Source organism: Cryptomeria japonica, chromosome 7 (assembly GCF_030272615.1).
Source record: "Cryptomeria japonica chromosome 7, Sugi_1.0, whole genome shotgun sequence".
Classification (NCBI taxonomy): domain Eukaryota; kingdom Viridiplantae; phylum Streptophyta; class Pinopsida; order Cupressales; family Cupressaceae; genus Cryptomeria; species Cryptomeria japonica.
This window is the reverse complement of record NC_081411.1, coordinates 704,452,561-704,466,989: the sequence shown is the minus strand read 5'-3', so window position 1 is coordinate 704,466,989 and position 14,429 is coordinate 704,452,561.

The following is a 14,429-nucleotide window of genomic DNA, read 5'->3' as shown; positions in this document are numbered from 1 at the left end:
ATAGCCATAATACACAACATTAGCAACACTTTTTGAACCCAAACACTTCTAGAACAACTAATGAACACCTACAATGTTAGGACAACAAGATATCTCTACACCACGGATATTTTGTACCAATGAAAATTTGGAACAACAAGTTTGACATCAATGACAACCACATCAACATATACTTGCAACAATCTCCCAGTTTGTCATTAATGGCAACATTTGGCAATACTTGACTAAACTCAAATACTCCTCAATATCTCTACACAAACTAAATCTACACAAACTCTCCCCATTAGGGATAACTTTAAGAAACCCTCGCTTGGGTAAAGGTGTAAAATCCTAGCGAATCTTTCAATATTTTGGGGGAAAATATTAATTTTTCTGGCGATTTTTTTTAGTACGGGAAAAATATTAAATTCCGTTGGCGAATTTTTCAAAGTTGCGTAATAATTGTATGAAAATTAAGGTGATTTTTTCATTCTTTTGGGGGAAGAAAAATTTGCCAGTATTAATATGTGTTGAGTTTTGTGAGTCATGTATAGGTGTCAGGACTATTGAATTGAAATATTTCTTGTGGAATGAGAGAAAAGTACATCTCACATGGATTAATACAACATGTGGAAGAATCCAAATCATAGACCTGGTAGTCAATTGTCGCCACTTCACATATCGAGAAATAGGGTCATTATTCACATGTTGCATTTTAGAATGTAGAAGATAGAAGTTATATCAATCGCATGCTACATTTCAGAATGTAGAGGATAGACATTTTCTAGAGATAAGTTTTTAGGAAGTGTTGTTTCCTTGCTTGTAGAGATTTTAAAATGAAGTGTATAGAAGGTGTAGCTGAATTCTAGCATAAGGAGATATGGTTGAAGGTTTGCAGATGCCATGAAGTAAAGCAAATTGATGACTTACCTTGTAGCCAGAGGGTTATTAAAATAGTCAAAGATAACTAGAGGGTTATTGAAAGGCTCAAGTACAACTATAGGCTTTGGCTGCAGTTGCAAATAATTATGATCTCTCTGGCAACCACCACATCCCCCTTATAATGGGTAGAATGTAAAGAGAAAGCTAGGTGAAGACACAAAAGATGTGGTTTTGGAGTCAAGCATCCCTGCTTGATCAAAAATCTCAAAGTTCTCCCCTACCAATAAATGCAATGAGAATATTGTATCCTGGTATTCTCTACATCAATAACCACAAATGTTTAATAGTGACATGGCTTATAAGGTAGCTCACATTCATGGAAGCTTTATGTGTCTCTAAACCAAAGCTTTCATAAATATTGGCTTGGAGGTTTTACGACATTGCAATACATGTTACACATTCTTGTAAAAGGTCATAGCTTGTCGCATTCCTTATGATTATAAAAGGAATATCAAGGTCGTAAAGAAGGATTCTATAATTTTTGCATCTCTAAGGAGAGTAGAACTATAAACGGGGCTTTGTCTTGTCTAGTGTGTAGGATGGTTTCATGGTGAAAGAATATATACTTTATTTCACTAGTTTTTCAATTATTTTATGAATAGACTACTATATTTATTATTGTTGCTAATATTGTCTTCATTTGTACTTTCAGATATTACATGAAAAGTTAATCATAATATTAAGGATATTTTGATTTGTCTTGGAAATTTCATTGTCAATGTTTGACTGTGTGGTGTGAATGTGGATTTCCTTCAAGGAAGGAATTATATTATATTTGCAAGTTACTGTAAGTCTGGAGTAATGTAATGGATCTATAAGAATAATTTGTGCAGCTACACATGAAGTTGTGTTAATACTAGGTATTAATACTCAAGTGACTCACTATTATGAAATTATTTGTTGCTTGGGTTTGCATTTTTTATCTCATATTCGATTCCATGCTCTGTTTAAGAAATACATAAAAATCAAAGTGCAATTTCCTTTGTTTCATAGATACATGAAAACCGAAGTCCAATTAAATGTAGAATAATTAAGATGCATCTTTCACAGTTTTTTAGAAAATAACCCATACAAAAAGTGTACTACATATCCATTTTAATTAGAAATGTACTTTTTAGCATGTATGAAATCCTCATCTTGGATTCTAAGTGATCTTTTCGAATAGAAAATACTCCTCTTGTCAGAGGACTTTATGCTTGTCATTTTGATGAAGAGCTGAATGGGTAAGGATGTTATCTTGTTCTTGAAGAAAATATTGAATTGGCGGTTAAATGCTTAGAGAAGAATGATGAGTTTTGATCCTTTCATTATGCAGCATGAAGAGTTGCATGCCATCATGCAGAGTTTTGATTCTTTGGAAAGGCAAAAAGGTGAAAAGGAATATTTAGAACTTCTAAATTTAGATCTTCGAGGTTTTTCATAAATCGGTAGCAGTTGAGTTGATCAAGGAGAATTATAAATATTTCCCTCTACACTTATTCAAGAATAGTATTAGAAATGGAATACCCATATGTAGATATTTCCTGTGTGTTCATAAGATATAGGTTTAATGACACCGAGTGAGAATATTTCAGGAAGGTTGTGTTTATAATAGCACAATAAATTTCTTTGTAGCTAAAGGGACTTTCAAATTAGAGGAGGTAGCTAAAGGGATTTTCAAAAGCCATCTGCAACTATAGATGGCCTTTCTGATGCAGGAGCATCCTCGATTCACAACAATCTTGCATCACCAAAAAAAAATTCCTTTTTGTTTTGTTTTATGTTTGCAGTTTCAGTTTTCCTATCTGTGTGTTTTTGTTGTGTTACTCTTGCTAACCAATCCGGATTGATCTCCTTGAGGTCCCTCCTCATCGGTGACTACTTCACTTTCCCTAGCTACCTAAATTCAGTCCCTCGTCTCCTGAAGCCTAAGAGCTAGAGGGAGCAGAGAGGAGAACAATGAGGATAGGGAAGAGTCAGCTCTAGCAAAGAGCCTGTTTAGTTAAAATTGATAACTAAAGCCAGACCCCTAACTAATTACAATACCCATCTCTGGAGCTCATTCACTAGTTTTTGTGGGGCTCATACACTAGTTTTTATAGCTATAATCTTGCATCTGTAAAACTCCTCTTCTAGTTTTTATAGTTAGAATCTTGCATCCATAAAGTTATCAACAATGCGATGGTGGCACGGCTCAAGCAGTTGAATTTCAAAAATATTTTATTCTTCATTGTGGTCCATGATAGTTTCATGGTAGTTCTAGTCATATGGTTTGATAAGTTATCATGTTCTATTTTAGGTTTCATATTGGGAGTATATCATTTCCATGCATATAAAACAAACATATGTCAAATGAGAACATGGTAGTTGTATATAGCCTAAAGCTTGTTGCATTCCTTACTCTTATAAAAGGAATTCCAAGGCTGTAATTAAGAGAGTTTTTTGGAGGGAATCTTGGTCTCTTTGGAAAAGGATATAGTAGTAGTGTCTAAGTTAGAATGTAGAGTCTTCCACAGTGAATAATGTATATACTCCTTCAACAATATTAACTAGTTTTATGATCTGTCATGATAATTACTACAGATATAGTCTCTAAAATGTACTTCTTAATCTCACATGAATAATAATAACAATGTTTTGGTTATTGTCTTTACAAATCTCTTGTGAAAATTAAATTTTGTTTGTGGGTTTATGTACTTGTATCAAAAATTAGAAAAATAAAAAAAGAAGATATACATACTATTAATTTATATCGTGCAAGGTAACTTATGGTAAGTGTGCATTTAATCAAACATTTATGTTGAAGTTGATCGAATGCCTTTAAATTGGGCATTGGGGTATTACCATATTTTCACATTACATGTTCGAGTTGGAAACACTAAGGTGGGAGTGATGGACATGCCAATTATGCTCAGGGAAATGAAACAACATGAAACATTTGTAGGTGAAGTCACAGATAAATAGTTAGGGGAGTTCTTGGTGAATGACCACCCGTACATAATGCATGCGGTCAAGACAGTGCTAGGGTTGGAGTTTTTTATGGCGTACCACAGGCATAGGGTCAGTTCGGACATTCCATCCTTTTTTCTTGTCATGCTATTATATGTCAGGGTTTCCAAGGAGTGGGTGAAAAAACTCACGTAGATGGTGTTCAAGCATGCATATTTGTGCAACATTGATGTGGTCATCGACAATGTGGATGAGAACCTCCTCATTCCCCTCCCATAGAACTATTACATTGGAAGGGTTTTTAAATTTCTGATTGTGCAAACAAAAGATGCACATTTGTTGCAGGAACAAAGGAGTGATATACTATGCAGTATCAATTTCCTCATGTATGTAGACAAAATCAAGGAACCTGAGGAGGATGATTGGCATTGGGACTACCTGACCACTGAAGGGTTGGTAGATGAAGATGAAATTGATGAGGAGGATGTAGCTGAGATTGTTGGAATTATGGATGAATTGATTATGTGTTGCATTGATATTTTTTTATTGATGTCAACACTAGCTGTTATGGTTGGTTACTAGCACTAGTTGTTACTGGTAGACAGGATTTGGTTACTGGTAGAAGATCTAGTGTTACTAGCAAAAGAGACTATCTGTTGAACACTTTGGCATGTTTGGATCAATGGAGTATGTTTGATTTTATGTGTTACAAGTTCTTGCAACATGTTTTGGTCAATTGGTATTGACTTGGTAATTGGATTCTATCATAAACTCTTGTAAACCCTTATCGACATTGGTTTAAGGTTTAACCAACAGAGATTTCACTAAGGAATCTTGACAGGATGCATAAGTGGTGTTGGTGCGGCTTCTACATGGATTTCAAGATGCTAAAGATGTTCTCTGATTGTGCTTCAACTAGGTGGAGACATCGCTTTGGCATGGTGGACCAAAAATAGGTCTGGTACCTATCTAGGTTATGGACCGGTATCATGTTAACATGTACTCTACACATTACCGGGATGTTTCAAGATGTTCTATGGATTGGTTATTGTTGTTTTGGTATTAAGCCAACATGGCATATCATTGTAATATGGATTTATGTAATGATCTTATTGTAATATCTTTAGGTGGCCAACCTAATTGGTTTAGGCCTTAGGGTTGGTATAAAATGATGTAAGATCTCATTGTAGAACATGGTATGCAATGGGGATTAAGTGTCATGGTCTTGAAATGCCATATCATATGTGAAGGAGATTTGGTCGATCATTGGTGATTGAATTGGGATTAAGGAAGAGGTTAAAGGCCTCTAGTATTGAGCTTAACCGGGACTGTAATCAGGCATGGTAGATGCTATCTCTGGTAGTTCATTATTTTGGATTGTTGTCCATTTATCTTAAGGTGGTCATAACCTCTTTGTAGTCAGTGAGACTCTTTTGTAATGAGAAGTATGCTCTAGGTAGTGTGCCTTCCTGCATGTGCAGGCCCCTCATTGTATCACATACTTTCTACAGAAGTATCATCTAATTGTGGGTAGGATTCCCACCATGGTTTTTCCCTTTCTGGGTTTTCCACATACAAATAATGGTGTTATATGGTACGATTGCATTGTGTTGATTATCTATTTCATTGTAAAGTTTTTTTTGCTTACCGGTATTTGTTTCTGGTTTGCCTGTACTTAATCTGGTTAAAGGTTATTAAATGGATTAAATGATATAATTTGTTAACAACTGATTCACCCCCCCCCTCTCTCAATTGTTCACTAGTTATCCTAACAATTGGTATCAGATCTTTGGTCCTCTTTTTATTAAGCTTAACTACTTGAGGTAGATCCTATGGCAGCTAACACTTCAAATCCACCAAAAACTATTTTCAGAAGAGAAATCCCTAAGCTTGATGGAACAAACTATGGGATATGGAAAATTTGAATGGAGACTCATATTAGATGTCTTGGCAAGTATATTTGGGAGATCACTGAGAAAGGATAAACACCTTATGATCTGACATCTAGAAATCCTTCTCCTGCAGACTTGGATAAAAATATTGAAAATGATTGCAGAGCTAGAGAAGACCTCTTGTGTGTACTTACTGATCATCAAATCATGAGATTGACCGATAAATCATCGGCAAAGGTTATGTGGGATAAATTGCAAAATTTGAATGAAGGTGATCCTACTATCAAAACTGCTAAACTAGATGGTTATTGGGTAAGATTTGAAAACTTGAAGATCGAAGATAATGAAAGAATTGTTGTGTTTATGGAAAGAGTAAATGAGATTGTTATGGGAATTTAATGTTGTGGGCATTTCTGAGTGAAGATGAAATAGTTTCCAAAGTCTTGAGATCCCTTCCACCATCTTACAAGATGAAGGAAACTACAATTAATGATTTGAGAACAATGGCAAACTCTTCAGTTAACAGAGACATTCTGATCGGGAAATTATCTTCTTTTGAGCTTGAAGAATTTGGATCTTCTAGAGTTGTAAAGTCTGAACCTTCTTTTCATGCATCATCATCATCATCTACTAGCAAGAGTTATTGGAAAGTCTTATATGCAAAATAATTGGAAGATATGAGGAAAGAAGATGAAGAATCTGAGCAACTTGAAGCCTTATTTGCTAGAAGAGTACCTAAAGGACCGACAGGAAGTAAGTATGAAGGTAAAGCACCTTTTAAATGTTTTGCATGCAATAAGATTGGTCATTTTGTATCTAGCTATCTTGAAAGGAATGCAAGGTTTGAGGAAAGAGTTAAGAAATCATTTAAGCCTAACCAGAACAGATATAGAATCAAGAAAAGTAAACAATGCTACATAGTGGATGAGGAAGGAGTAAGTGATGACTCTGGGGATGAACCGACAAAATACTCTAATAGTGGATCTGGAAATGGAAAGGAATGGGTGTTCTATGCTTTAAAGGAAGATGAACTAGAATCAGCTATCATGAATGAAGAAAAGGCCCTGGAAGCAAAAGTTGAAGACAAGGATGCATGGGTAATTGATATTGGATGCTCACATCATATGAGTGGAAATAAAAGAAAATTTATGTCCCTACAACAATACAGTGACAGTCAAGTCAGATTTGGAGATGACAAAGGATGTATGATCATAGGTATAGGTATTATTTCTCTAGATGGCAAACATAATACTGGTAATGTCTATTATGTAGAAGGTTTAAAGCATAATCTTTTGAGTGTTGGTCAATTAGTGGATAAGGGTTTCCAACTTTAGTTTAAGGATAGAAAATGCAAAATCATTAACAAGACTAGTTTGGAAATTGCAATCGGTACTTAGAATGGAGGTAACATCTTTCACTTGAACACTGGCAATAAGACATGTTTGATTTCTCATATTGATGAGAGTTGGCTATGGCATAAGAGGTTGTGTAATGCTAATTCTGATTGTATTGTTAAGATCAGTTCAACTAAGGCAGTTAGAGATATACCTAATATTATGAAACCTCATAATCCGATATGTAAGAATGTCAATTGGGAAAGCAAGTTAGAACATCTTTTAAGAGCATACATGATAAATCTAATGATGTACTTGATTTGATTCATGCTAACTTATGTGGTCCAGCAAGGACTAGAAGCTTTCAAGGTGATAGGTATTTCATGTTGATTATTGATGACTATTCTAGAATGATGTGGGTGACTTTTCTTAGGGATAAGTTTGAAGTCTTTGATAAATTCAAGATCTTTAAAGGAAAGGTTGAAACAAAAACTGGATTGAAAATCAAATGTCTAAGATTAGATCAAGGCAGTGCATTCACTTCTCATGAATTTTACAGTTATTGTGAGACAAGTGGAATTAGGAGATAGTTATCTACACCTCGGACTCCTCAATAGAATGGAGTAGTGGAAAGAAAGAACATAACCATTTTGGATGCAGCAAGATCTATGATGATGGAAGCCAAATTGCCTCACATCTATTGGAGAGAAGCAGTGAGTACAGCAGTCTACACATTCAACAAAGTTCACATCAAAGGTGAAAACAATAAGGCCCCTTATGAATTATGGTTTGGACAAACACCTACTGTGAAATATTTTAGAAATTTTGGGAGTAAATGTTATATCAAAAGAGATGATTCAATCATAAATTTTGATCCCAGATGTGATGAAGGGATATTTCTTGGTTATTCAATTCAAAGAAAAGCATATAGATGTTATAACAAAAGATTGCAGAAAATTGTGGAGAGCGCTAATGTGAAAGTGGATGAACAATACAAAAATTAATCTATATCATATGACAGGGAACCGATAGTGGAAATGATCATAACTAAACTAACAATGCCTCAACCGGTATAGGAAACTAAGACAGTTACACCAACACAATTAGAAAATTCAACTGTGACTTATGATCAAATCAGTGAACCTAAAATTTAGAAGACACCAAGGTATGTAAGGGTAAACCATTTTAAAGATCAAATCATTGGAGATAGGAACAAGGGAGTTATGATAAGAAGAAGACTTGCAAATGAAGAGGTATGTCTTATTTCTCAAATTGAACCGACATTGGTTAAAGGCTATGGAAGATAAATTATATCAGATAGAGAAGAATGAGACTTGGACTTTAGTTCCCCAATCTAAACATAAGAATATTATTGGAACTAAATGGGTTTTTAGGAATAGATTGAATGAGGATGGTAAAGTTGTAAGAAACAAGGCTAGATTGGTTTGTAAGGATATTCTCAAATGGAAGGAATTGATTATGGTGAGACATTTGCACCTGTAGCTTGAATTGAAGTTAGACTATTTCTTGCCTATGCAGCTTATAAGAACTATAAGGTTTATCAAATGGATGTTAAATGTGCATTTTTGAATGGTGAACTTGAGGAAGAAGTATACATTGAGCAACCTAATGGATTTTCACTAATAGATGATAAAGATATGGTTTGCAGATTGAAGAAATTTTATATGGATTGAAACAAGCTCCTAGAGCTTGGTATGCAAGGTTGGATAAATATCTTTTGAAGCTTGGTTTTACTAAAGCCAGTGCTGATAGTAATTTATATTATTAAATTATTGATGATGATATTCTGATTATTGAAGTATTTGTTAATGATATCATTTTTGGAGGAGAAGATAAATTGTGCATGGAATTTGCTAACAACATGAAGAATGAATTTGAAATGTCCATGATTGGTGAGATGATATTTTTATTAGGTTTGCAGATTACTCAAATTGACAAAGGCGTTTTTATCTGTCAAACTAAGTATCTAAGGGAATTTCTGAAGAAGTTTGGTATGGATAATTCCAAACTGATAAGTTCTCCTATGGTGACAAGTGAGAAATTATCTATCAAGGATACTTCTACACTGGTAAATCCGACAATGTATAAGTCTATGATTGGTGGTCTATTATATTTAACTCAGACTAGATCAGATATTATGAATGCAATAAGTATTGTTTGAAGATATCAGAGTAATCCTAAAGAAAATCATGAATGTGCAGTAAAGAGGATATTCCGGTATTTGCAAGGAACAACAAAATATGGCTTATGGTATTCTAAAAATGATGATTTCACTTTATGTGCATATACTAATTTAGATTGGGCAAGGGATACTGATAACAGGAAGAGCACTTCTAGTGGAGCTTTCTTTCTTGGAAAGAAATTGGTTTCATGGATCAGCAAAAAATATTCATACATTTCTTTATCTACTGTAGAAGCTAAGTATATTGCAACAACAACCAATTGCACTCAAGTCTTGTGGATGAAGAAAATGTTGAAGGATATCAAGATAAATTGTAGTGAATTGGTAGTTATCTACTGTGATAACTCTATAGCTATTGACATGTCTAAGAATCCTATATTTCAATCTAAGACTAAGCATATATCAATAAAGTATAACTTTCTTAAGGACAAGGTAGAAGGAAATGAAGTCAAACTGGTTTATGTGAACACTAAAGAATAGATTGCAGATATATTAACTAAACCACAGTCTACCCCTCCGATAGAGACTTGATTGATGCAATTTGTCATCATTCCAACACACATTATCAAAGATACTATTCATTCTGGCACTGATGAGTTGTGCTACTACTTAGGGGGAGTAGTCAGCTTTGAGATTTAGGGAATTGCTTTCTTGCTTTGATATTTGTGTCATATTTCTGGCATTGATGTCAAAGGGGGAGACATAGTGATGTAAAAACTAATTTTAGAACTTTACAAAGATATGATTCACAAGGGGAGAGTTATTGGTATTCAGGAGATTATTGGTCATTTTCCACAAGGGGAGACTTGTTTGGCATTTTTTTGGTACTTAGATGTTTTTCACATCTAGTGTTGCCATCAATGCTAAAGGAGGAGATTGTTGGCATTATGGATGAATTGATTATATGTTGCATTGATGTTTTGTCATTGATGTCAACACTAGCTATTACTGGCAGTGAGCTCTAAGCAATTGGTCTTTCTGCATGTGTAGACCCCATTTGTATACACATACTATCTGCAGTAGTATCATCTGATTGTGGGTAAGGTTTCCCACCATGGTTTTTCCCCTTACCGGGTTTCCACATCAAAATCTCTATGTCATGTGTTGTGGATGTTGTTTCTCTTTATGTTTATTGCCTTAAGTTATACTGGTACTGCTATAACTGTTAATCTATTTTACTGGCACTTAAGTTTGGTTTACTACCATTAAGTTTAAGTTGGAATAATTTTTATTTGGATTATAACTTATTGACAATTGGTGACAACTGGTTAACAACTGATTCACCCTCCCCCCCTCTCAGTTGTCCTTATCATGTCCTAATAATTGGTATTAGAGCAAAGTTCTCTTTTTTGTAGAAGCCTAACAGCTTGAGGAGATCATATGACAACAAATATTTTCAGGAAGGACAATCTAAAGCTTGATGGAACTAACTATGGCATATGGAAGATCAAAATGGAAACGCATTTGAACTGCATTCGAAGAGATATATGGGATGTTACAAAGAATGGCTATGTTTCTCCTATTTTGAATCAACCTCATCCACCAACATTGGCTAAAGGCTTGAATAATGATTGCAAAGCAAGAAAAGCACTTCTGAGCGTATTATGAGATCAGCAAATCATGGGATTATCAAACCGATCTACTACTAAAGCTATTCGGGATAAAATGGAAACACTGAATGAAGGAGAAACCACTGTAAAAATTGCAAAACTAGAATGTTACGAGGTTGGGTATGAAAATTTGAAAATGGAAGAAGATAAAAGAATTTCTGCATTTATGGAAAGAGTTAATGAAATTTTTTTAGGAATACAATGTTGTGGAGGATCCTTAAGTGAAGATTAAATTGTGTCTAAAGTTTTAAGAGCATTGCCACCGACTTACAAAATTAAAGTGGTTGCTATTAATGAAATGAGAACAATGCCTAATACTTTAGTTTCTAGAGATACTTTGGTTGGAAAACTTTCAGCATTTGAGCTTGAGGAATTTGGTCTGGTTGCTACTGTAAAGACTAATCTAGCCTTCAAAGCATCATCATCATCATCATCATCTAACAAAACCAATTGGAAAGAACTTTATGCAAAAGAACTTGAAGATATGAGAAGAGAAAATGAAGAACTTGAAGCACTATTTGCAAGGATGATTCCTAAAGGTCCAAAAGGAAGTAAGTATGAAGGTAAAGCACCTTTCAAATGTTTTAATTGCAATAAAGTTGGTCATATGGCTTCTAGGTGTCCTTATAGACATTCAAGACTAAGGGAGGAAGAAAAAAGATAATATAAGCCTAACCCTGAATATCAGAGATATAGATTTAAGAAAAACAAAGATAAGTCATGTTACTATGTAGATGAAGATACAACAGATAGCGGATGGGCTTTTGTTGCAACAAAAGAAGATCCACCGACACCTATTGCCAAACTGGTAGAGCAGGCGCTGGCAGCAAAAATTGAAGAAAAAGATGAATAGATTATAGATAGTGGATGCTCGCATCATATGACTCGTGATAAAAGAAAATTCTTATCTTTTCGGGAAATTCATGGAGGTCTAGTAAGGTTTGGAGATGATAAAGCTTGTTTAATCAAAGGAAAAGGCACTATATCTTTGGATGGTAAGCACAATACTGACAATGTTTATTATGTAGAAGGTTTCAAGCATAATCTTTTGAGTGTTGGTCACTTAGTTGAAAAAGGATTTCAATTACAATTCAAGAATGGAAAATCCAAAATCATAAACAAAACTGGATTGGAAATTGCAACTGGTAATCAGACTAGAGGTAATATCTTTCACTTGAATACCAGTGATAAGACATGTTTGATTGCACACATTGATGAAAGTTGGTTATGGCATAAAAGACTCTGTCATGTGAATTTGATTGCATTATAAAGATCAGTTCAACTAAGGCAGTAAGGGATTTACCTAAGATTGTGAAACCTAATAATTCGGTATGTAAGGAATGTCAAATGGGAAAGAAAGTTAGAACAACATTTAAGAGAATTACTGAGAAATCCAATAATATTCTTGATTTAATTTATACTGATTTGTGTGGTCCAACAAGAACAAGAAGTCTACAGGGTGATAGATACTTTATGCTAATAATTGATGATTGTTCTAGAATGTGTTGGTTTACTTTTCTCAAGGAGAAATCAGAAGCTTTTGGAAGATTCAAGATATTCAAGGCGATGGTAGAGAATGAAACTAGCAAGAAAATAAAATGTTTGAGATCAGATCAAGGAGGAGAATTTACATCTAGGGAATTTAATGCATTCTATGAAGTGAATGGGATCAAAAGACAATTATCAACACCCCGGTCACCCCAGTAGAATGGAGTTGTGGAAAGGAATAACATAACTATTCTAGATGCAGCAAGAACAATGTTAATGGAAGCAAATCTACCTCATGTGTACTGGAGAGAAGTAGTGAATACAATGGTTTATACTTTCAACAGAGTTCACATCAAAAGTGAAACCGGTAAGACTCCTTATGAACTATGGTTTGGTCATATTTCTACTCTTAAGTACTTCAGAATATTTGGAAGCAAATGTTACATTAGAAGAGATGAGTATATTGGAAAATTTGATCCTAGAAGTGATGAAGGAATATTTATTGGTTATTCATCTATAAGTAAGGCATATAGATGTTATAATAAAAGGTTACAAAAAATCATTGAGAGTACTAATGTGAAGATAGATGAACATTTTAGAGGAGATTCAAGATCTGTAGAACCAACAATTGAAATTATTATAAATGAACCGACACAGATTGCACCGGTACAGAGTGAAGATCCAGTCACACTGGCATCATCAAAAAACTCAACTATGACTGAAGAACAACAACTTGTGAATGTTAATCAGAACAAATGCAAGTATGTAAGATTGAATCATTCAGAGAATTAGATAATTGGAAATAAGAATCAAGGTGTTATGACTAGAGGAAGATTGGAAAATGAAGAGGTATGTTTAATTTCTCAAGTTGAACCAGCATCTGTTATTGAAGCATGTAAAGATGAACATTGGATAAAAGCAATGGAAGATGAATTAGAACAAATTGAAAAGAACAATACTTAGACATTGGTTCCCTGACCTAAAGACAAAAATTTAATTGGAACTAAATGGGTATATAGAAATAAACTTAATGAGAATGGTGAAGTAATCAAGAAAAAAGCAAGATTAGTTTGTATAAGATATTCACAGAAAGAAGGAATGGATTATAATGAAACCTATGCACCGGTAGCCAGAATTGAGGTAGTTAGACTATATCTTGCATTTGCAACTAATAAGAACTATAAATTTAATCAAATGTATGTAAAATGTGCATTTATGAATGGAGATCTTGAAGAGGAAGTCTACATTGAATAGCCTGGTGGATTTTCTTTGACAGATAATAAGGATATGGTTTGCAGGTTAAGGAAACCTTTATATGGATTTAAGCAAGCTCCCAGAGATTGGTATGCAGGATTGGATAAATGTCTTTTGAAGCTTGCTTACACAAAAGGTAATGATGATAGAAATTTGTATTACAAAGTTACCAATGATGATATTTTGGTTATTGAAGTCTTTGTAGATGATATCATTTTTGGAGGTGAAGATGGATTATGTAAGGACTATGCTCACCAGATGCAAAAAGAATTTGAAACATCTATGATTGGAGAGATAAAAAATTTCCTAGGTTTGCAGATTTAAAGGTATATTCATATGTCAAACAAAGTACTTGAAGGAACTTTTGAAGAAATTTGGTATGGAAAATTCTAAACCAGTAAGTACTCCTATGACTACAACTGATAAATTGACATTGAAGGATGATTCAGCTCCTATTAATCCGACAAGGTACAAATCTATGATCGGAGGTTTACTGTATTTGACATAAACAAGACCTAATATAATGAATGTAGTATGTATTATTTCAAGATTTCAAAGCAATCCTAAAGAAAATCATGAATCAAGAGTTAAAAGGATTTTTTGGTACCTACAAGGCATAGCAAATCTTGGTTCATGGTGTCCTAAAGATGAAAATTTTGATTTATGTGCATACACCAATGCAAATTGGGCAGGAGATATAGATGATAGAAAGAGTACCACTAGCGGTGCATTCTTTCTTGGCACAAGATTGATTTCATGGATTAGTAAGAAGCAGACTTGTACATCACTATCAACAGCA